The sequence below is a fragment of the Artemia sp. Qi Xiang Cuo genome, chromosome 14 (genome assembly GCF_049724085.1).
Source record: "Artemia sp. Qi Xiang Cuo chromosome 14, ASM4972408v1, whole genome shotgun sequence".
In the NCBI taxonomy this organism is placed as follows: domain Eukaryota; kingdom Metazoa; phylum Arthropoda; class Branchiopoda; order Anostraca; family Artemiidae; genus Artemia; species Artemia sp. Qi Xiang Cuo.
Window position 1 is genome coordinate 23299930 of NC_142807.1, and position 19058 is coordinate 23318987.

A 19058-nucleotide genomic window follows, 5' to 3' on the forward strand; every position below is an offset into this window, starting at 1 on the left:
TGTTCTGAAAAGATATAATAAAGCCTTAAAAAGTATTATAATGGGGGCTCAGGAGCCTTTGGGACGCTGGGGGGCCTTTGGGAGCCCGGAGACCGTTGGAGGCCGGGTGGCGTTGTTGAGCTGCTGGGTGGGACGAGCAGAGTCCGTTGGGATTTTGGTACGGGGCCACAAAAAATTCTTCAGATGGAACTTGCGTATTATAACGACCACAAAGTTTCACCCTAAAATCTTCTTCTAAAATCATCTATTAAATCATCTTTTAAATTGTCTCTAACTGTTTCACCGAAATAATTCCCTAAAATAATAATTTGTTCTGAAAAGATATAATAAAGCCTTAAAAAGTATTATAATGGGGGCTCAGGAGCCATTGGGGGGCCGGGGGCCCTTTGGAAGCCCAGAGAACCTTTGAGGACCAGGGGTTTCCTTCGGGTTGGGGGTGGGGGGATCGGAGCCCTTTGGGGTTGTGGTAGGGGACCTCACAACATTGTTCAAATGGAACTTGTGTATTATAACGACCACCGAGTTTCACCCTCAAATCCTCTTCTAAAATCATCTATTAAATCATCTTTTAAAATGTCTCTAACTGCTTCACCAAAATAATTCCCTAAAATAATAATTTGTGCTGAAAAGATAAAATAAAGCCTTAAAAAGTATTATAATGGGGGACTCAGGAGCCATTGGGGTGCCGGGGGCCCTTTGGGAGCCCAGAGAACCTTTGAGGACCGGGGGTTTCCTTCGGGGTTGGGGTAGGGGGATCGGAACCCTTTGGGGTTGGGGTAGGAGACCTCACAACACTGTTCAAATGGAACTTGTGTATTATAACGACCAAAGAGTTTCACCCTCAAATCCTCTTCTAAAATCATCTTTTAAATAATCTTTTAAAATGACTCTAACTGTTTCACCGAAATAATTCCCTAAAATAATAATTTGTTCTGAAAAGACATAATAAAGCCTTAAAAAGTATTTTATTGGGGGCTCAGGTGCCATGGGGGCGCGGGGAGCCGTTGGGGAAGTGGGGGCCCCTTGAAGGCCGGGTGGCTGTCTTCGGATTTGGGAGTGGTTGATCTGTGCTCTTTGGGGATGTGGTACGAGACCTCACAACACTTTTCAGATGGACCGTGTGTATTATAATAACCACTGAGTTTCACCCTTAAATCCTCCTCTAAAATCATCTTTTAAATCATCTTTTAAAATGTCTCTAACTGTTTCACCGAAATAATTCCCTAAAATAATAATTTGTTCTGAAAAGATATAATAAAGCCTTAAAAAGTATTATAATGGGGGCTCAGGAGCCATTGGGACGTCGGGGGCCCTTTGGGAGCCCAGAGAACCTTTGCGGCCCGGGGGCTTCCTTCGGGGTTGGGGTGGGGGGATCGGAGCCCTTTGGGGTTGTGGTAGGGGACCTCACAACACTGTTCAAATGGAACTTGTGTATTATAACGACCACCGAGTTTCACCCTCAAATCCTCTTCTAAAATCATCTTTTATGAACGTTAGATCCTATTTTAAATTGAGAATACTTTTCAAACGTTACTTGTGTATTATACAGACAATATCGGAGAGGTAAAGCTAGGTCAAGTCACACTGTCATTCTATATTATTTATATCCTCATTAAGAACATTCAGAGCAGAGTTACGCAAATGGAATACCATTTTTGCAAATTGAGTTAGTTTTATGCGAACGATAAAAGTTTTGGCAAATTGAGATAGCTTTACGCAAATGAAATACCATTGATACTGCTAATAATAGATGCGATACTTAACGATTTATCAGATAGCTATAAATTACATGTTATTAACACTTTTGACCAGTTTTGTTTGTAAGTTGTTTTTTTTTTTTGCCATAATAAAGATCATGGATACATGTTTATTTTTTTTTTAAACTGGTATTTTTTCAAGGAAGCCCATAAAACTTTGCAGAAACCCGTCTGCTAAGACAAGTATCGTTCATAGTAATAGGTGACTGGCCCTGGTAACCCAATGTACCGGTTAAACTACACGCATATCCATGCCTCAGGCGTAGGTGTGAAAGTGCGTACACTTTTGAGCATATTATTGTAGGGTTGAATGTAGGTGTGAAAACTTTATATAACTTACTACTGACCTGAAATAGAAAACTTGATACCATTCGCAAAATAAAAATCTGTTTACTTTCTTTGATAGTTTGGATACACTTACGCTATTTTGATTTGGTTAAATTTTAAGAGCAGAAGTAGCCACAAAAGTTTGAACATAATACCCTCAGTCGTTCTTGCGATAGGCTACTGCAGAGATGCCTTATTGGGAATTAGCATTAACACGGTGCATTTTGATTTAATCTTAAGGTAACATTTAATTTTTAAACATAATGGGCAAATGGGAGGGTAGGCGTGGGAGGGGGACTAGTTGCCCTCCAACCACTTTCGACTATTAAAAAGGGCATTAGCCCTTTCTGTGTTCAATCGAATGAGCCCTTTTCGAAGTTCCTAAGACAACTCCTTCGATACGAAGTGCCCTGATCTAAACTAAAAAAAAGAAAAAAAAAAATAATACATTGTACCCACTTCGATCTTTACTATAAAAATGTAAAGCCTTCAATCGCTTTCGACTATTAAAAAGGGCACTAGCCCTTTAAATTCCCAATAAAGTGAGCCCTTTTTGAGTTTCTATGACAACGCTTTCTATAATCACCTTATATACCCCTAGGCCATAAATTACAACACTTGCCCTGAGCGCTGTGAGGGGGTTGTTATCCTCAAAGACCTAATTTCCAGAAATCTCAACTACGTTAAACAAAATGACTATCTCAAAATTTTGATTGGACGTATTTGGGGAAATGTTGGGCATGAGAGGGGCGTTAGTTGCTCTCCAATCCTTTCAACTATTAAAAAGGGCACTAGCCCTTTCTATTTCCAATCGAATGAGCCCTTTTGAAGTTTTTACGACAACGCTTTCAATAAAAACCTTATATCCCCCAGGGCATAACTTACAACAATTTCCCTGAGGGCTGGGGGGGGGGGGGGTTGTAATCCTGAAAGACCTAATTTCCAAAACTTCCAACTACGTTGAAGAAAATTTCTATCAAAATTTTGATTAGATGTGTTTGGGGAAATGGTGGGCGTCAGAGGGGGGTTAGTTGCCCTCCAATCACTTCCGACTATTAAAAAGGGCCCTAGCCCTTTCAATTTCCAATAGAATGGGCCCTTTTTGAAGTTTTAAGACAACGCTTTCTATATAAACCTTATATGCCCCAGGGCATAACTTACAACCCTTGACGAGAGGGCTGTGAGGGGGTCGTTATCCCCAAAGACATAATTTCCGGACCTTTCAACTACGTTGAACAAAATGGCTATCTAAAAATTTTTATTGGATGTGTTTAGGGAAATGGTTGGCGTCAGAGGGGGGTTACTTGCCCTCCAATCACTTTCGACTATTAAAAAGGGCACTAGCCGTTAAAATTTCCTATCAAATGATTAATATTTCAAGTTTCTACGACAACACTTTATATAAAAAAAAAAAACTTATATGCCCCAGGGCATAACTTACAACACTTGACGTGAGGGCTGTGAGGGGGTCGTCATCCTCAAAAACATTTCCAATCGAATGAGCCCTTTTTCAAGTTTCTACGACAAAGCTGTCGAAAAAATCTTATATGCACCCAGGGCATAACTTACAACTCTTGCCCTGAGGGCTGTGGGGGGAGTATCATCCTCTTAGATATAATTTCCAGACCTTGCAACTATTTTGAACAAAATGGCTCTCTCAAAATTTTGATTGGGCGTGTTTGTATAAATGGTGGGCGTGGAAGGGGTGTTAGTTGCCTTCCAATCACTTTCGACTATTAAAAAGGACACTAGCCATTTCAATTTCCAATCAAAAGAACCATTTTTGAAGTTTCTACGACAGCGCTTTCTATAAAAAACCTTATATGCCCCCAGGGCATAACTTACAACCCTTTCTCTGAGGGCTGTGGGGGGACCTAATTTCCAGAACTTTCAACTACGTTGAACAAAATGGCTATCTGAAATTTTGATTGGATGTGTTTGGGGAAAAGGTGGGTGTGAAAGGGGGGTTAGTTGTCTTCCAAAAACTTTCGACTATTAAAAAGGGCACTAGCCCTTTGAATTTCCAATCGAACGAGCCTTTTTGAAGTTTCTACGACAATGCTTTCTATAAAAACCTTATATGCCCCCAGGGCATAACTTACAATCATTGCTCTGAAGGCTGTGGTGGATTCTCCTCCTCAAAAACATAATTTATGTTTAGAAATCAACTACGCTGAACAAAATGGCTATCTCAAAATTTTGATTGGATGTGTTTTGGGATATGGTGGGCGTGGAAGGGGTGTCAGTTGCCTTCCAATCCCTTTCAACTATTAGAAAGGGCACAAGCCACTCCAATTTCCAATCGAATGAGCCCTTTTTGAAGTTTTAACAACAACCCCTTCGATATGTAGTGCCCTGGTCTAAAGAAATAAATAAATAATAAATAATACATTGTGCCAACATCGTTCTTTACTTAGGCAGCTCGATTGCGCTGCCTGTGATGCATGAGATTGAAATTTTGAGACAACCATTTTGATCAAAATAGTACACATATCATGTAACAATACCTCCAGGGTGGACAAAACCCCCAGAGCCTGGGGCAAGGGTTATATTTTGTGTCCTTTGACATCTAAGGTTGTGATGAAAGGGCTGTCATAAATAGTCCAAAGATCATATAAAAATACATCCAGGGTTGATATAACCCCTCGAGCTCGGGGACAAGGGCTGTAAGTTATACAAGAAGTCCATTGTTAACGTATTAGGTATTTATGGAAAGGGTTGTCGTATAGACTTTGGAGAAGGCAAATTCGATTTTAAATCGAAAATCCTGGTTCCCTTTTTAAGAATCAAGAGTGATCAAAGGACAACCAGCCCCATACGTCTTCTTTTCCCTAAATGTATCCGATTGAAATTTTCAGATAACCATTTCGTTCAAAATATTCCAAATTCCAAACAACTATGGCTTAGGATTTGATAACCCCTAGCCCTCGGGACAAGGGCTATAAGTCATGCTAGTTGACCATTGTTAACATATGAAGTTTCAATGGGAGGGGTAATCATAGAAACGTTTTAGGGGGCTGATTTGATTGGAAATCAAAAGTTCCTGTACCCTTTTCAAGAGTCAAAAGTAATCGAGGGTAACCAGCCCCCCTTACTCCCTTTTCCCCAAATACATCAAATCAAAATTTTGAAATAACAACTTTTTTCAAAATGTCTAAAAGTCAAATGATTATAACTCATGTGGTTGACAAATCCCTCACATCCCCTGCGGAGAGGGCTGTAACTTATGCAGGTTGCCCATAGTTACCATATAAGATTTATGTGGAACGGGTTCTAGTTCCTTTTTTGAGAAATAAAAATGACCGATGGGCAGCCAGCTCAACTTCCTGTTCATTTTCCTCAAATGCATCCAGTCAAAATTTCGAGATAACCATCTTGTTTCTGATCTTGAAACATTATTTTGCTATTTCTAATCTTGTTTTGTTGCGTTGGTTTTGTGTTTTTAGTAAAGAGCTAGTATTATAGAATTCTATAAATATAGGGAACAGGGAAGTATGACAGGCCAACTTGTTTGAAAAAGTTTGTCAAAAATATAATTTATAGACAGCGAAGCTATAATTTTTGTTTGTTTAGTTTTTTCAACTTCTCTCTTTACTTTCAACATAGAAACCATTTGAATTAATTGTTGTCCAATTTTTTAGGTTTTAAAAATATCAACGATGCGCCTTATAAAAAGGTCTTTTCCAACTTAAGTGAAGAAACTATAGATGTCAACAATTTTTTTTTTTCAAGAGGGCAGGCTCTTGAATAGGACAGGTGTTGGTTTTGATTTGCTCATCTTTAAACTTTGCCCTAGACAAATTGTCTAGGGCAATTCTGGTGTCAAATGGTGCAATTGTCTAGGGCAATTCTGGTGTCAAATGTGACAAATCTGGGATTTGTCACAAAAAAAGGTCCTTGGGGTATTTATCCTTGGTAACATTGAGGAGCTGTAAATAGAAAATTCAACTATCTATAAAATTATTTAAAAAACCATCATGTTTAGTTAATACACTACATAAATTTTTGTTTCAATTATTTCTGCTTCTTTGCCTCTAACATTTTAGGATAACTGGTTATTACAAATAAATTGGTGCTTAAAACCAGAATAAACATTTCGAAATTTTTGTTTTCTTAAGATTCGAGCCTTTGTCACCAAGCACGAGCCAAGCACGCACGAGCTGTTACACCAAGCACGAGCTGTTACAATTAGACTATTGCATTTTGTCCATAAGAGTCTGCTTCATCCTACAAACTAGCTGTTGCAAATCACCCATTATCCTAAAAATATGAGATAATAGGGTAACCTTGATTTAAAAGTTTTATCACCGCTCTATGTGGCTTCTTAATGCTATTTTTAACTCTAGATAAAGAAAAAGCACACTGAAATGATCAATAGCTTTGAACTGAGCCACTAAACATTTTCTTACGATGTTGCCTTATTGCTAGTTCTTTTCGCGGAGATTAAGAGGTGAGTGATTCTCGTGCCCTTTAGTTTCCTGCCCCTTCCTAAATTTTGAAAAACATTGTTTTTGGAATCTTTTCATTGGAAAATGCCTTTTTTTGGTATTTTCATTAAAAAAACGAAAGTGAAATTTTCGGAGGCGATGTTTAACTTTATGATGGCGTTATCAAGTAGATTCAATGAAAAATCAACCAGATAAAAAATTAGCTTCTAAATGAGCAATTAAACGGCTCTCTACAGTGTTCCAGTACCCCCCCCCCCAGCTTTTCTATTCCAGAAATAGCACCGAAATTGCACTTTTGCATACAATACTGGATTTATGATTGCGATATCAAATTTGAATCTTATAAAAGCCAATTAGATATATAAATTAGCCTAAAACGAGCCCTTAAACAGCTCTTTTTGATGTTTCTGTGCCAGGGTACCACGAAAGAAATAAATGTAGAAAAAAGGACACATCGGCACTACCCATGACAGAAGTGGTTTTCTTCTTGTTTAAGGTGGGGGCTGTAAACGTCCTATATTAGTCTTTTGATAATGTCGGTTTCAATGGTCTTTTTTTCAATTCGGGTCGACGCCATTTTCGAGGGTATCATGCTCTTTTTCAAAATTCCTAAAATTTGTTTATAATAAAACTTTACTATTAAGATTCATAAGAAAATAGGTACCATTCTTGAATCATTTACAAATAGCGATTGGACAGTTTTTTTTTAGTGCAATGGTTTTTTAGACCAATGGACAGTTTTTTTTAGTGCATTTTTAAACTTGTGGCTACTGTGGGCCGTGGTTCGCTATTTAAAGCCCTGTCTTCATTACGGTTTTTTAAGGCGAAGTCGGCCGAGTAAAAACGGCTTTTTATTCATTGAAAATCAGACTTTTCTAAAAAAAAAAAAAGTCATCTGAAATGCGTCTGATTTGCCTTTTTGAGCCTTAAAAAGCATTAATAGAGACTAAGGTTGCCTGAAAAAGTAAAAAACACGGGTGACTTTGCCGAAAAAAAGCCTTAAGGGCTGGGCACACGTAGCTGATTCCTGGAACTGATTTCCAAATCAGCGCGCCGATTTTAAAAGAAACCGGCGTCGATTTGGGCTTGAAAAATTTTCTAGTTTCTGGTGCCGATTTTCATCATGATCATCACAAAACAATAGGGATACAAATAAATAGTCAGCCAGAGATGTCTGTGGTGAAAGACCTCGCTACTGAGCTGAGATCAGCCATGCAACTATTAATAAACTCCAGTTGATTATTTATGTCCGTGATTCTTTGTTTTGAAAATCTCGCGCAATAAATTTTTCTTTCGACAAATTTACCGCTATCGTTTTTCCACTCATGCTGAAATCGGTTTTCGAAATCAGCTACGTGTGCCCAGGACGACACAGCCTAGTAGGTTACAGCTAGACCCCGGCGCCGCACACGCGGATCGACCGAACGCCGCCGATGAGAGGCCCGGTCGAACGCCACCGAAGTGTCGTAACGCCACCGGCACGCCGACGCCGGCAGTGGCGGTGGCGTTCGGTCGACTTTAAATTACTTTTGCGGCAATTCTTTATTGCGTCAACCGCAAAGTCGGAGCTTTTCCTTCTCGTGTGGTTTAGTATTTCGATTTTCCTGATTAAAAATTAAGCAGGGCTTGCACTATCCCAGAATTTTCGTGTATTTCCCCGAAAATCTATGCGTCACCCCGAAAAAAAATTTGGCTCCCCGAATCCCCAAAAATCATCCAATCACGGTGCCGCCCCTAGCGATTTATCACCAGTGACTTTCCCTTGCAAATATTACTTTGCATAAAAACCAGACAGATGCAATATGCTATTGCAAATATTGCAATATACACAGTTCTTCATATGTTGACAAAAAAGAGTATCGTCTTTATGAAATGAGTTTAAATCATTTCGAATGCATTTTCCCAATCGCTATTTCTTACATCATTCGTAGTCAATTACTGTTTAATATTCAATGAGTTTAAAACTCAATTATTGAACGCCTGATAGAAAATACAGTCTTCTTTCTGGAACAATTTTTACCCCCCCCCCCCAAAAAAAAAAAAACCTTGGATTGTGACAAAATTTAGCAATAGACTAAGCAATTAAAAGGTTGGGGAATTAAAGATTGAACCGGAAGTTACCCCATAAATATGATTCATAAAAAAAATTGCAAATTATTGCCTATAGGGGGGGGGATAGGGGGCTATCATTTTTAAATGATAATACCTAATTTTTTTTATTGAAAGCAGGGATGCCAAAAAGGTAGTTATTTTTTTCATTTAAAGTGGAGGCAGGAGAAAATGATATCAAATTCCCTGGGAAACCATTAAAATATTTTGATAGACCCAGGGCCCCCTATTAGGACTTGTTCATTGTCTTGGGTATTTTTGCGATTTCTCATAGGCTACTGGCCTTATTTGGCTTTTGTGTGTGCTCCCTTTTAATTAGATTCTTTGGATCTTAAGGAATGCCATGGCGAATCTAACACTCAGTTTTCCAATAATTTGAGGTATACTGAATAATTTCGACATTTTTGTTGTTGTCTTTGTACCCCTTTACTCATACCCTCAGTTTGTTTCAAGGAACACTAAGCTGTTTAACGTTATTTTGCGTGTTTGTTTGAACCATATAGTGACCTAGTTAATTATTAAGTAAATTATTTTTCTAATGGAAGCTGAGACGGTATCCTATCAAGGGGGTATCCAGAGGGGGGAGGGGTAGGGAGGCATTACATTTGAATGATAATAGCTCGAAATTTTATTAATTGAAAGCAGGGATCCCAAAAAGATGTTTTTTTTTTAATTTAGAGCAGAGCCGGCATCCTCTCACGGTGTGATCCAGAGGTGGGAGGGGGGTATTGAGCTATCATATTTAAATGATAATATCTTGATTTTTTTTAAAGTAGGGGTGCCAATAATTTAATTTTTATTTTTTATTTAAAGCAGAGACGGTATCAATCAATCAATCTATCATTTATTACCCACAACTACAAGACAACAAGTAGTACAAGTGGAGTATAAACATAATAATAAAAAAGAAAAACAAAAAAGAACTCAACAAACACTAGCAATTAAATTAAACTACGAAAAGAACTGTAAAGGACCATGGTAAGGGCCAAAATTACAAAATGCATCTGCCCATACCATTTTGCGTAGGTCACTGAGCTTTTGAGTTAAATCCGTAACATAAAAAATTTTAACTAGATACCGATTTCTAGTCCATAGCGGCAGAGAAAGAAGAAATTTGCAAAATTTGAAATATGTAACTTTAATCTTTTTTAAATCCTTTAGCTTAAGAACAGAATGAACACCCGAAAAATAAAGCACAGAATGATCAGAAATAGTCGAGAATAAGCACCAGTGCCTGAGATCTTTTCCAGAACAGTAGAAATACAAATTTTGAAAAGGTTAGGTGATAAAACACCTCCCTGTCTAACACCACGAAGCACTTTAATAGTTGTTTCTAGAGAAGATTTCAGGCGGAGGTAAGAATTAGAATACCAAAACCGTAGAAGGTAAATAACCGAAAAATTAACACCAGAAGAAGCCAAAGAAAAGAAAAGCTGGTTAAGAACAACAGAATCAAAAGCCTTTGAAAGATCAAGTGTACAGAGGTATACGCCTTTACCCTTAGAAGAATTAGAAAGTAGAATAGAAGAAAAGACATGACGAGCCTGTGGGCACCCCACCCCAGGTTTGAAACCTAGTTGATTTTCACCCCAAAAAGCAATATTTTGAGTTAAATTAGGTAAAAGACTATACTCGAAAATCAAACCAATATTGCAAGAAACAGAAATTGAACTGTAAGAAGAGCAATCTGTTGGCGGTTTATCTCTTTTTGATATTGTAGTCACGCTGCCTCACAAAAAGCTTTCCGGGACGACAGAAGATGCCAAGCATATTTAAAACAAAAGTGCAAGATTTGACACAAGTTCAGCACATGGGAGAGTTAGATGCTTTTTAGAGATACCATCAGCATCAATAGATTTTGACTTAAGATGATTCAAAGCATTGAAAACTTCACAACGCGATATAGGCAAAACAAAGCGCTGACTTAGAAATCTAGGGACAATTTTAAGAATCGCTTCACCAAACTTTTTATGAACAAAATAATTCAAAACGGATAAAATCTTCAAATAAAATGCATGCCAAGGGCATGGTGGAACAACATTACTACTCACATCAGAATCATCTGTTTTACTTGAATTAATTGCTTCTCTCCAATCCTTAGGCGAAGATGGAAAATCAAGCCCTCAGTATCGGACACTTTTTAGATACTTCTTAAATTCTAATTATGTTTTCTGATTAACAAGAAAAATATTACTAGACCTAGGCCGACCACAATTTGTCCAAATTTTTAGCCAAAATTTAGCATTATTTTTACAGGTCTTAAGGTTAGGATCAATTGACCAAAGAGGCTTTTGAGTATTCTTTCGGATTCGCTTTACTGGGACAGAAATTTTTTATGCTTCTTTCATAGCAGAGAGGATAGAATGATAATATCGGTCTATTTCATATTTAGCATAAATAAAATTCTGACTACACTGCAAAAGCTGATAAGAAACATATATCTTACTTAGTAGTGAAGCCAAAGTTATAAGATAAACATAAAAATTTACATCATTCCAATTAGGATTATAAAACCAATTAGAACGTACACCACGACTCCTATACACACTCCCAGAAAATACAACAGACTATGATCAACAAAACGACATCGGAAGGTGATCAAGATCATTCTCGTCAAAATGAACCGTAACGGGCGAGCAGACAAGAGCTGCAGAACAAATAACGTGATCAATGTCTGATTTACTACCTAAATGGTGAATATACGTATAATCATGGGACTTCCGAACAATTTTATAAGCCGGGAGAGAATCAAAAAGCTGACCATTCCTTACATTATCAGAAACCAGATCGGTTTTAAAATCACCAGTTATCCGATATCTATTGAATTAAAGTTTTAAGACCATTACAAGCACAAGAGAAATCAAGATGGTATCCAGAAGGGGGGGGATAGGGAGTCATTATATTTAAGTGTTTTTTTATTGAAAGCAGGGATGCCAAAAAGTTAAAAAGTTGACAAAATTAACAAGATTTTCGTGAGTTATATTTGATACAGCATTTGCATGGTTTTATAATCCAAAGGGAAAGGGACATATGCGTCCAATCCATTTTTTTTCTTATTGATGAAACGGGTTTATTTTGAAAACATTCATTCATAAGTACCAGGCAGATTCAGACTAAAACGAATTGGTGTGACGAAAGCGATTTCGACATCCCCACCTAACGTTGCGCTCGAGTAACAATGGCGCCCTTGGTCCAGTGTCCAAGTTACATTAAAAGGCCAGGTCATAATAAAAGGTTTCAATTTGGGAGGTTCAAGGAGGAGTCTTTGACAGTGTTATGACCTCAGGGTACTAGATGTTGCAACGTTCTTACGTATCTACAGTGGATTAAAAAATTCGATCACTCCGCAAATGATTACCAAAAATATGCAAAACTGTAACATTTGGTATATTATACCACTTTTTTCAAAGCTTTGAAGAAAAGCAAAAAAGTCTAAATACCCCTAATTACGCTTGAAAGCTATTTTAAAAAGACACTCTTTGGAGATTTCCATGGAAATGACCATAGCAGAAGCTTTGAGCCTGGGTGGGGATCAAAGAGGAGTCTTTGAGTATTTTGACCACAGGTGACTTATTGTTGCGACTTTCTTAAATTTGGTAATTATTGTGAGCATTTGGAAATCAAAGCTTAAACTCAATAACTGATGCTAAGTGTCCTAACATTTTGCTTGGATTAAAAGTGACGAACTAGGATGGAAACTTCAAAATCTTCCTGGAGCTACTTTAGTCTGCATACTATTTCATTTAATTACACTTAAAACGGATGAGCTTTTCATTTTTTACCTAAGAAAATAGCTGGCACTTCATTTTTCTTCATAGCGAATAAACTATTAAGTGTTTTTTGTGTCATTGTAATTGCAGTGTTCTCATGTGAAGTGTTCATCATGTATTTTTCAATTTGATAAATTTACTATTTTTAGATGCAGTTTATAATTTGACTGATATTAGGTATTTATGACTTTATAATTTGGAATGAATGTCCAAAAGAAAAAATGAATAACATCCAAAAGAGCAGCCAAAAGCAATACAAAAAGGAGCAGTTCAGCCTTAGCCTACATGACATATATTCTATAAAGAAGCCAAAAAAACTTTAAAATGCATTTTTTTTTTAATTATTATTAAAAAACAGTTTTTAAAGAAGGCTTCTTAGGAATCCAAAAGAGCCAAAAAAAAACTATCTATATCAACGTCGCCCATTTCAACTGTTTTAAAGGTGACAAAACAGATATAGGCAAAGGACATTATGAAAAAATTAAGCTTCTAAGTTCGAAGTTATATTCAAAGTTTTTACCCAGATAACTGACGAATTTTGTGATACGGTGTTTGAAGTTTTGTATGCAATAATGCTCGATGAAAAAAACTACTAATTTTGATAATTATTTATGTTAAGAATACATAGCTAATAGATACTTCAACTACTCGTATTATGCAAGGGTTCTGAAACGCCACAGCCATTTCGTTTCTACCAGATTTATACTTCTCTTGATGAATAACGAAGAAGACCGGTTTCCAGCCAGTGACTTGTGAATTTCTGAACTCATGACTAGGCTCGAATCTGTTGTAAATTTAAACTGTGATTTGAGAAAGACTGATTAAAACATTAATGTTTGCGGTCAACATTGATTGCGCTGGCAGGCGCCTCCGAAATATTACCGGCAGTGCGCCACCGACGTCTTACTGGCGGCGCAGCGCGCGGTTTTTTGCCCCTCCGCCGCCGGTCTTCCCTCATCGGCGCGGTGCCGGGGTCTAGTTACAGCTGTCACTGCGTACATTTTCTTGAGTATTTCATTTTATTGGCAGGCATCGCGAAATTTCAAATATAGCTGTTGAGGCCGAGGAACAAAAAATAAGGTGATAAGTAACTTCATTACAATACTCATTGTTAGTTTAATGGTTCATCACCTGTAAAGAAAATATGCTAATAAAGTGAAAGTAGCACTGTCAGATTCCTTGTTTTATGCTTTTTCCAAATATCATGGCTGCTTTTCTGACATTGCACCTCACTGATGGTTCCATCTATAGGCCTAATGAGAAGTGTTTCTATTAATTGAACCTCATGACACATCATGAACTCTTTGTCAAAACAGGCTTCTACAGTTTTCATATGTTTGATTGCAATGTTAGATAAAATGTATACCAATGACTCAAAACTTGGGGTAGCCTACCACCAGATGGCTAATTTGACAGTGTATATATATATATACAAATCTTTAAATTAGCCGGTCAATATCTACCAAATCATATTATTGATTTAGGACTAAAGTGAATACACCATTTAATTCATTTTTTTAAGCTTATTAAAAATATAATAAGCATTTCTATTGGTAATTAACTTAAGCCCCCCCCCCCTATATAGGCTATACCTAAACTAACCAAACCTACCCCGGAATTGGAATAGCCTTTATAGGGGGGGGGGGCTGAAGTTCATTTCCTATAGAAATGCTTATTATATATGTAATCAGCATTGAAAAAGGCATCAAATGGTGTAGGCCTATTCACTTTAGTCCTAACTCAATAATATGATTTGAAAGATATTGACCAATTAGCCAACCAGTATTTTAAGCCTAGGAGCCCAGCTGGACAAAAGGAAACATATTAGCCTAAGAAAACAATTCTTACTCCATAATATGAAGAATAATCCTAGTTAACATATTTTGCAGGGGGAGAGCCTTTATCTTCACTTCTTTCCTTGTTTATCCAGTTTTTCCAAGAAATTCATGAATTTCTTAGAAGCTATATATTCACAGAATATATACCCCCACCCCCCTAATGTGCAAATATATACCTAGAATTGTATCCTCAATCTAAATAGGTCAATATCTACCAAATCATATTATTGAGTTAGGACTAAAGTGAATACACCATTCAATGTATTTTTTAATGCTTATTAAAAATATAATAACCATTTCTATTGGAAATGAATTTCAGCCCCCCCCCCCCTATCTAGCTCCAATGAGGTGTTTTTTAGGTATAGCATATATAGGTGGGGGGGGGCTGAAACTTATTTCCGATAGAAATGATCATTATATTTATAATAAGTATAAAAAAAAGCATCGAATAGTGTATTAAATTTATTCCTAACTAAATAATATGATTTGGTTGATTTTGACCTCTAAATAGGCCCTATAACATCCATTTGTATCACAAATGAATTTTACTGCCACATTAGCCATGTGGTGGATGTCCCTCAAAACTTAGGCTATTTATCTTGTCAACACACAGCAGTGTATGGCCTCAATACAGTCAGATCTAGACAGATTCTGCAAATGGGCTGATACATAGAGGCTTGAGTTTTATGTTGAAAAGTGCAAGATTCTCCATTTTGGAAGAAATAACCTATGATGACAGTACTTAATGTTGTCAAATGCTGGTGGTATATAACCAATTTTCAAAAGCACCTCAAAAAAAGATTTAGGGATTTTTATAGATGAAGGTCTTAAATTCTTCAACTGCTACACCCTTGCAGTAGCAGAGGCAAACCAAACTCTTGGTATCATCAAGCACACAATCACCAGTAGGCAGAGATCATTGAACTTATTGACTTACAATAATTTGGAAACCTGAAGGAGACATCTACCTCACACTATCTTGTTAGTCTTCTTGACACCATTCTTAAAAGCCTTGGAAACCCTGATACTTGGTTGAATCTTTTATTACTTGATCTCCAGAAAGTGTTCAACCTAATTGACCACAATATCCTCTTAAATAAACTGCTGACAAAGTTTCAAGTGAGTCCCTTTCTAGTTAAAATTGTTGCCTCCTTTTTAACAAATTGTTTTCAAGTGCTTAAATATAAAAATGTTTATTCCGATCCCCTTCCTATCTTTTGTGGGGTGCCCCAGGGAACTCTGATGGGTCCCATTTTATTTCTTATAATGGTTAATAGCCTCATGACTGACCACAAAGAGTGATGGAAGTATATGGATGACCTGTCTGCACTTGAGGTTTGTCAACAAAATATTAAACATTCAATTATGACATTACTAGACAATGTCATGCAGGAGGCTTCCTTGTCAAAGATGAAAGTTAATGCTAGTAAATCATCAGTTATGACAGTTGATTTTTTAAAACCACCCCCTTCTTTCACAAACCCCATTCCTCCCAAAATCTGTGTCACATGCATTAAACTACGTGGGGTGACAATTACTGCTGACTTGAATGTTCAAATATCCCCCATGTTAAAAATATCCTAAAACAAGCTTTGCCTTTGATTTCCTTTCTAAAATTTCTTTTTTAAATTTTCTTGCCCCCTAAGGATCTTCTCCAACTTTATTGTTCTTTTATTTGGCCAATATTGGAGTTTGCTTGTCCAGTGTGGCATTTTTGTCTTTCTTCAGAGCATATTTATAAGATTGAAAATGTCCAAAAATGAGCACTTAGAATCATAAATGGTGAAAGGAAAGTTCCATATCATTATCTACTTGGTAAGTTCAAGCTCACCACATTGGCTGAGAGAAGGAATCTCCTGTGCCTTTGTTTTGGTACTGAAACCATGTCTGTTCCTTGATTACATTCCATCATTCCTGAACCCTACCTTCTAGCCTGCAACAGACTGTCCTGTATAAAATCCCAAAAAGTCCCCAAACTGACTCCCATCCCTGCTAAACATAAAAGATATTGGAAGAGTTTTGTTCCCAGTTTTGTTGAGTTATATAATAGCCAGGAAAATTAGTCATTAATTTTGTTGTTATCTATTTATTTTTTTCTTTTGACTTTTTAACTAACTTTTGACTCATCACATTTTTTATGTATTTTCATTAATTTTATTACGTAAAAAGCTAAGAGAGAAAAGGAAATAATAAATGAAAAATAAAATAAAAAAGGGTGAGAAAACAAAGATTTTGTCAGTCAGTGGCAAAAAATGAAGACAAAGAACAAGCAAATATTTCAACAAGGACCTCTGCCAAGTCGTCCTCAGTGCTAAACAAAAAATAAAAAAAAACAACAAAAGCAAGTAAACTCCAAAAGGTTAGATTTTGTTGTTTTTTTCTTCTTCTCTTCTTTTTTTGTTTTTCTTTTTTGTTTGGCACTGAGGACAACTTGGTAGAGGTCCTTGTTGAAATATTTACTTGTTCTTTGTCTTCATGTTTTGCCACTCACCCTTTTTTTATTTTATTTTTCTTTTATTATTTCCTTTCCTCTCTTAGCTTCATATGTCATGTATAGCCAGTGTGGTTTTAGAATGTATTAATTTTATTGTTTTCTATTTATTGTATTTTTGATTTCTATTTAAATGTTGACTTTTTTCATGTATTTTTTTACAATGAATTATGTTTGATGTGAATTTATAGTGCTTTTGAGATATATATAGTGCTTTTTTTTTATGTAAAATTCAAATTTGGCAAACATCCTGTGAAAGAAATTTTTGAAATAAAATTATATTCTAACTCAATTAAATGGGAAATACATAATTTGGGCTTTATATTTGCACATTAGGGGGGGGGGGTAAAGTATTTGGACAGTTCAAAGTTAGAAAACAGTTCTTATTTCACAATTTGTAGACTAATTGTAGCCTACCTAACACATTTTGCATACAGACTTGCTATACTTTACCCCCTCCCCCGAATGTGCAAATATATAGCCCAAATTTGCTTCTAAAGTATTATATTTTTGTCATATTTTGTGATATTTCATAAGGATTAGTCAGAGAAACAGGTTCTGGTACTTATTGGTTATATAATAAACACTTGAAAGTGAAGTTTGGTTAATGCTAATGAAATAAAACAAAAATATGATGAAAATATAATAGTGTAGTAACAAAATTATGAAAACTACCACAAAGAATTATGTAAGGGGGGGGGGCTGCCTAGACTGCAGTATATTAAATATGTAACCTAACCTAGGTACCTTTTTTTGCCCCTCAACCACCAAATAACCTATTCAGAAATATTGTTCACAGAGTGAGAAACCCCTATTTGCCTAGCAAGCAAAAGGAATTGTCTTGTTAAAGAAGTTGCTTGACTAGTTTTTGTCTTTTGAGTTTGTCACAAATTCTTGAGTGTTTATGATATAACCAATAAGTACCAAGGTTCTACTTAGATGAAGAACTTAGCATAGGCAATATAACAGATAAGTACCAAAACCATTTCTTCAACAACCACATCATAAGTCTAGAATAGTCTAAGTAAGACAACAGTGGGATCAACAACCATTGACAGCTTCAAATCTAATCCTGACAAGGATTAGACAACTAAACAATGGCTCACATAATGGGGTGCAGCAGATGTCCTGCAGCCCCATCATCACTACTAGGAATAAACTGGATTTGTCCATATTAATAGCAAGTGTAATTTAAGGTAAAATATCCTTTGAAATGATTTTGAAAATTTGATAAAAATGCTGGAAAACATTGTAGTCTGATTAATAGAAATAGTAACTTTTGGTTAAGGGGCTTCTTGCTATCTTAGAAAGTAGTTGAGCTAGGAAAGTCAAACTTTCAAAAATGAATCCAGAGTCTAAAATATAACCTGGGAAGTATTACCAAATCATTTTCTACACCATTTTCTTATTTCTAAGGCTTTGAAGATTTTGTATCATAAGAGATCTACATTCATCTAAATTTTGGCAAAAAACATTTGGTAAATAGATTATATATGCTATATACAAGAATCCATAACTAAGGTAGAGACAAGGTGAAATATACTGCTTGATCCCTTTTTCAATGTTTTTTCAAAATATAATAATTGTTTCACTTGCGAAAACAACCCCCCCCCCCTCCACCCTATGGTCTCATATGTAGCCCCAGGATATAGATTTGTACAAGAAAAACAAAGAACAAAAATTCATACTTTATTGTATGCAGAATCTTTTTATTAATCACATTATCATGTTTACTTTCATAATTTTATTATTATTTACTTTCATTGTTCAATTTCAAACAGATCTAAAATTTAATTATACTCAGATATCAGTCAAATGGTTATGACAGGTCAAATACCTATTCAAAGAGAACATAAAACATCATCAAATGTTGCCCAAAATGGCAATAAAAAATTGATTAATCTCTTAATATTCATTGAAGAAAAAATATGGTTTTTTTTTTTTTTTTTTTTATTGAAGATAATTGATCTTTAGGTTATTTGGTAGGTGATTAGCTGTGATATTTTATTATATACTTACTTGAAGTACATGGTAACTGCCCCAAGGGATTGTCCATTTCCTGCCATCTGCTGTACAACATAGTTTTGCTATGCTTGGCATAATTCCCAAAATACTTGGGTCACTCACCAAAATGCTCCTCCGTAGTTGAAACATGCCACTGGGTATACATGATTTCTGAGATTAGGCAGTGAAGATAAATCTTTGCATCAGACAAATTATCATCATCAGTACTACTTATTTCAGCATCTGATTTGCTTTCCTATAAAGGTGAATCTGAACTGCTTTCAGAAAAACCTACATGTTCAAAATTGTCATCA

General features: G+C 36.2%; 1 protein-coding gene across 1 annotated transcript in view; it reads left to right on the forward strand.

Moving 5' to 3' along the window:
- Window positions 1-13429: 13429 nt before the first annotated feature.
- Window positions 13430-19058, forward strand: part of LOC148944280 (gamma-tubulin complex component 3 homolog) — a 90312-nt gene continuing 84683 nt past the window's right edge. Inside the window, exon 1 of the mRNA XM_089099780.1 lies at window positions 13430-13491. The gene's annotated coding sequence lies outside the window, so the exon portion shown is untranslated. The remainder of the gene's footprint in view (window positions 13492-19058) is intronic.